The sequence below is a fragment of the Varanus komodoensis genome, unplaced genomic scaffold (genome assembly GCF_004798865.1).
Source record: "Varanus komodoensis strain SLA01 unplaced genomic scaffold, ASM479886v1 scaffold54, whole genome shotgun sequence".
Taxonomy (NCBI): domain Eukaryota; kingdom Metazoa; phylum Chordata; class Lepidosauria; order Squamata; family Varanidae; genus Varanus; species Varanus komodoensis.
Window position 1 is genome coordinate 1,730,326 of NW_025336142.1, and position 5,840 is coordinate 1,736,165.

Below are 5,840 nucleotides of genomic sequence, written 5' to 3' on the forward strand. Positions count from 1 at the left end.
AAGGGGTGTTCTATTTTTGTTGCAGAAGTAGAGGGTCCCTCACACAAAGCTTCGCCCCTCCCTCTCTGACTTCCTATGTCATCCACGACGCAACACCAGGTGGCACAGACGAGAATTGCAGAAGACCTCCTCCCCCCTCAAAAAGCCCCTCTGGCCCACTACGGAGAACAATGGCGGCACCCAAGCAATGGCGGGCTTTGCCTGCTCTGAAAAGAGCCCCCGAAACGCGGGAAACATTACAGGAGGGGCTCTGGATGATGCCAGCTTTGTGCAAGGGCCTTGCAAATATCCATGGATGGGAGCGAAATACACCCTGCGGGATGAGAAGCCCTTGGCTGCTTTCAGGTGGAGCTGTGGGGAAAAGCCACAGAGATGGGAATGGGGCATAAACTCGTGCTATATCGGAGGGAAAGCAAGACAGCCATGGGTCAAGGAAGGCCCCCTGCTCTTACTGAACTTTGGGAAACTGGCCACGGGGCAAAGAATGCCCTTTTTTCTGAATCTGTGGTGTGTGTTGTGTAATCACTTCCAGCCAGATACTCTCGATAGGCATTCCCATGCCCTGAATCTCACTGTGACACATGGGGAACGTCACTGGAATGGCTTCTGCACCAGCGGTTTTATATGGATTAGTCATCCTGGGTTCATGTTTTTACAGAATCTGATTTTTTAGAGAGAGAACTGATTTGAAGAACAGGCATTTTTCATGAACAGAATTTAAATGCAGTAATGGGAGAGGAGAAGGAAGGCAGAAAATAAATAAATAAATAAAAACATAGCTATTGTGTAAATATTAACACAGAAAATAAAATATGAACTATTATTTAATTATAATTATATATTTTAATTTTTATAATTCAATTCACTGCTTAATAATATAATATGAAAATACAGCAACAACAACAGAAAGAAAGAGGAAAGACTTAAAATGCAAATAAATTGAATTATATAAATCAATCAGAGCCATTAATAGTTACATTATATAATACTGAAGGCAAAAGGTGCATCCCCACACTGGGACCTTGGATTACATGACTGAGTAATTGATTGATCATATAATTATAATATTTATAATGTGTGTTATAAAATATGCATTTAAAAAGATGGCATTATGTTCTTAGCACGGTCTTTTTTATAGCAGACCACAGAAAAGAAAGTTCAATGCGGCCCTCCTGCAACACCCCCCCACTTGCAATGACGAAGCCAGCCAGAAAACTGCCGCGTATCCAGGCGCTTGATTGCGTAGGCCAGAAGGAATCTCTGACTGCAGTGCCTCACAAGTTCTTGCAAGCACGACTCCCTTTCCTACCGAATTCAGGCCAGAGGCTCAAATGTTAAACGCCTTAGGATTTGGCTGAAGGCTGCCGTTTTGATGTTTTAAATGGTCTGATGAATGCTTTTTCAGGTTTTCCCTTAAAACCTTCTCACAGAAGGACAACATTCAAGGCGCAGGGACTCACAAACAGCCCTGGGGCTTCCTCAGGCTCCAGTGATTCCTCTGCAGTGAAGACCCAGGCGCTTTCCAGGCAACGGCTGCCTGGCCAAACAAGCTCTGACAGCCTCTCCCAGGAAGACATGATTAATGTTTTTATTGCTGGTGAATGGCTTGAAAAGTCGAGTGTTCCTGCCACGGAAAGCATCCTTGATAAAGGCCATCATTTTCGATATGATGTAATTCAGCAGGTCTGTTCATTCTTTATTAACGAAATGGTGAATGACGGAAGCCAAAAATAAATTATTTTACAAGCGGCAGTGCGCCCTGCCTGAGGACAGAAAGGACAAAGTTAATTGGTGTCTCAGTTATTTTGATGCCAAGGTTTTCTGCTGGATGGCAAGATGATTCTTGAATTTTAATTTTTTTCAACAGACCTGGACATGTATATTAATCTAAATTCCACCAAAAGTCACTTTCCGAAAGTCTGAACAAGGTCTCCTGAGACAAATTTCCTAAAACCTGTGCCGTCACCCAGAATGGGTGGTCTGCATGCCATATACTTACCCCTTTCTGTAGCTTCACATGTCTCAAATCCTGCGCCGATGCAAGTCAATGAATAGACTTTGCGATACAGAGCCCAACATTTCCGCCTCAACAAGCACGGCCACTTTCTGGAGGTCTCGGGAGGTTATGACACATGTTGAATCTGGCTTCCCGTGTCAAGAGAGTTCAAGGGATTGGCATCCATGCCCTTTCTGTCTGGAATTGTAACAGGGGGTCGTTTCTGTTTCCTGTCCTGAGGCCTGGCCAGGGTGTCTCTTTCGCTCTGCTGTGCAGCCTTTTGAGCTAGGGCAGTCTGTGAGGGGAAACCTATAGCTACAGGGTGAAACCTGGAACTTTCGCTTGTGGAAAGTCCCAGGTTTTACCCCCAAGTAGCTCCAAGTGGGGCAAAAGAGTGATCCTGCCTGAAACCCTAGGGAACAGGGGGCAGTCTGCACCCACAGCTTGGCATGGGTGGCCAAGGGTCCCACCTGGTGCAGAGAAGTATCCTCTGCTCTCACACTCTCTTCTGATGTACATAACAATAAATAACGCTGTTGCGAGAGTTTTGGGGCCTGAAATGTATCATATGGAAAACAAGGCTGAGTGGTAGACAACAAATTAATTTAGTCAGCTTAGCCCTTCATTAACAATGTCCAAGGGTTACAGCAATCTCCTTCTTAGCACATACTAAGAACCATGCTGGACCCAGCCAACCCATGAGTCATCTAGTCCAACATCAGCCCTGTGCAGTAGCCGATCAGTTCCCACTCGAAGCCAACAAGTAGGACATCATACTTTTAACCTCTCACAGTTGTGGTCCACGGGCAATTCTACATGAGACAGTCACTCACTATTGTTTATGCAGCTTTTCGATGACATTGGGACACTCTGGCTTCATTTCTGTGTCTAGCAAACATTTTCTTTTCTTTTCTTTTAAGGAAAGGGAAATGTGGCATTTAATTGTGAAAGCTCAAGAAAGCCTGCTTGCATTTGAGCTATTCCACTATGACACACTGCCTCCTGGGGACGATGTAATGGAAAAGCGGGAAAGGAAATGGTACGCATGTAGAGATGGATCCCAGTTCTGCAGGAGAACAGTTGAAAATTCCTGCTTAGTAGCAAATCCCCTCCATCGATGCCCAAGTCATGCAGATCTTTCATATCCCAGGGGCTTTCCAGAGTTACCAGACAAGTGAATCCTGGCAGAGGAGCAAGGCAGGTGAAATTTACCATGTCCATTTGTGGTGAAAGCCAATGGCTTCCTTTTATGTTTTTCAAAAAAGACAAGGGATGGATCAGTTTAGAAGGTATCAAAGACTCACATAGCAGAAAGTTCCAATGTCTAAACAAAAAATCCCTGCACGTAAAAAACTGGTGAAAGGGTTTGATTTGGCTCTTTTCCTCCAAACATGGAAGCTTTTACCTGCTGTTTTCCTCAGCAGACAGGAGAATCAGGACGCCATCTTGCCACTTGTAGCCTCTCTTGGGGGTTTCTGGGTGAATTCTCCCTTAGCCTATTTGGAGAAGCTGGGTGGTGAATTTGGGACTTTCCACATGCAAAGCAGGTGCAATACTACTGAACGGTCCTAATTTGGTGATGTATGCTCAGAACAGCAGCACGCTTTAGTACGAAGTTGGCCAGGGAGACAATTTCATGTTACTAACAGTGGGCAAGTTTTTTACTGGCTTCCAAGGAACAATCAAATTATTTGTTTAGATATTATTTGGAGCATGTTTACCCCATCCTTTACAAGTGTCTCAGTTATCCAGCGTCTCACAACAGTTTATGAAATCTGGTAAAATTCAGAAAGCAATAGAATCCTGCAACAGCGGGGGGTTGGACTCGATGGCCTTCATGCCCCCTTCCAGCTCTGCTATTCTATGATTCTATGATTCTGTTCTGAGTCTTAGCTAAAATCTGACAAAGGTGTTTCGATGTTTATTTTTTCAGGCTCACTTTTCATGATGAACAGGGCAACAGAATTCCAATATTGCACAACTCTATAGGAAATATATACAAGTCTTTATATCTTGAGCATAAAAATGCTGGTCTGAAGCATAGGATTTGGTATGGTGTAGAAGATGTCCAAGCCAACAAATTTCATATAGAAAACATCTTCTTCATACTGCTTGCTCCATATCTCTTTCCCTTCCCTAGTTTAGAACAAGAAAACCTATTCATGCTTGATAACTGTTGGAAAGGAGGCAAACCAAATGGGAAAAGTCAATTCGATGCTGGTTTTATTAAATGTACCAAACTCAGACAGAAGTCTCCAAAATATTTACCAAAACATTCACTAAGTTTCGGGCAAGCCAGAACTGTGGTTAGGGTGAACAGGACAATGAGATTGAATTATAAGGCATAGAGAGATGCTTTTCGGTGGAAGTCCAATGGTTTCATATGGCTTTGCATCTGGAACTAAGCAAAACGTGGGTTTTAGCTGATTTGCATCTCAGAGTGGTTTTTGGTGATGGCTACATGAGTTACTCATAATGAAACCATAAGCAAAAGTTCCCTTAGATGAACACTGCAGAAGGTTCATGCTCAGGTCACGAAACCAACCCCTGGGTGCCTCGTGTCCTTTAGGAGATCTGGGGTGACACTGTGGCCGTGTTGAGCAGAGACCTGGGTGCTCATGGACCTGGGCTTGCTTTCCCCACCGCAAGGGCTTGGCGTGCCTCCAAGCGCTGGAGAGAGCAGTCCTTTGTGGAGCGCACCAGCTTTACTTTTATTCCCCACCCAGAGCAATCTCGTCTTTGGATCCAGCCAGGACGGAGAGTGTAGCAGCCACGGCAAGCAGTAAGAAGGTCACCTGTTTCAGCAGGTGTGACTCCCTCCTGCATTTCCCCTACTCCACTAGTGCCCTTAGTGCGGGTGTAAGTCACCCTCCAGGAACATTTGAAGTAAGTTTCCTGTCATTAACCCCTGCCAAAAGCCCGGGTTGCACCACAGGGCCTCACAGAAGGTCCAGGCATTTCGGCAATGCTTGTGGAATTAATTCAACAGAAGCGGCTGCAGGATCACAGCCTCTTGTGTCTCTCCAGTCGCCCTCGGGCTCCACCCCTTGGCCACCTGCTCCATCTTCTCCGCGGCATCAGGGGGACTTAGCCGGCGAGATGACGAACTGGTCCACCCTGGCGTCAGGGTGACCGAGCCATTTGTGGCCGGCTAATACTCGAGGTCCCACGGGGACGGTTTGCTGTTTGCATTCGGATTTGAAATGCCTCCCTCTGGGATGCATCTCTCTGTGCTGCTTGTAGTGATGGGGCGGTTATCCAGAAGGAACAGCACCGTGGTCTTGGGTGATGCTGCTAGCTTCTTTGTGCACTTAGGGCCAAGCACAATTTCATCACACAACCCTGTGTGTGATGAAGCAGAACAATGTCCCACCAAAGTCTGCCTAAATATGCATAGGAGAGGGTCCCGGTAGGTGGACATCACAAAAGGAGAAACACCGCTGGAGCCCTGGTAATATACTAGGCGAAGCTGAGCCCAGAAGTGTGCAACGAGCAGGCCTAGTTATTATTTTCAAAGCTCTCTGGCTTCCTTCATGGCTGTTGATCTGTTCCATCTACTTTTGGTTTCCTTGCAGGAATGCGCACAACCCAAGGAGGTTTCCTACCAAGTTGTAGCAGAATAGCACAAATACAAGTAGAAAATTCTTTCACTTTCAGAAATAATACACCATTTTCCTTGCTCTAAAAACACGTGTTGACGGGCTATTGACAAAGGAAGTGAAACTGAAGCAGTGCAATGAACCAGTGAAGAATTGGAAGATGGAATGACAAACACAAAAAACCCCGTGTGCAGAGTTGTGTTACTGCTGTTTTATTAATGGGAACCAAAGCCAAGTTTCATTGC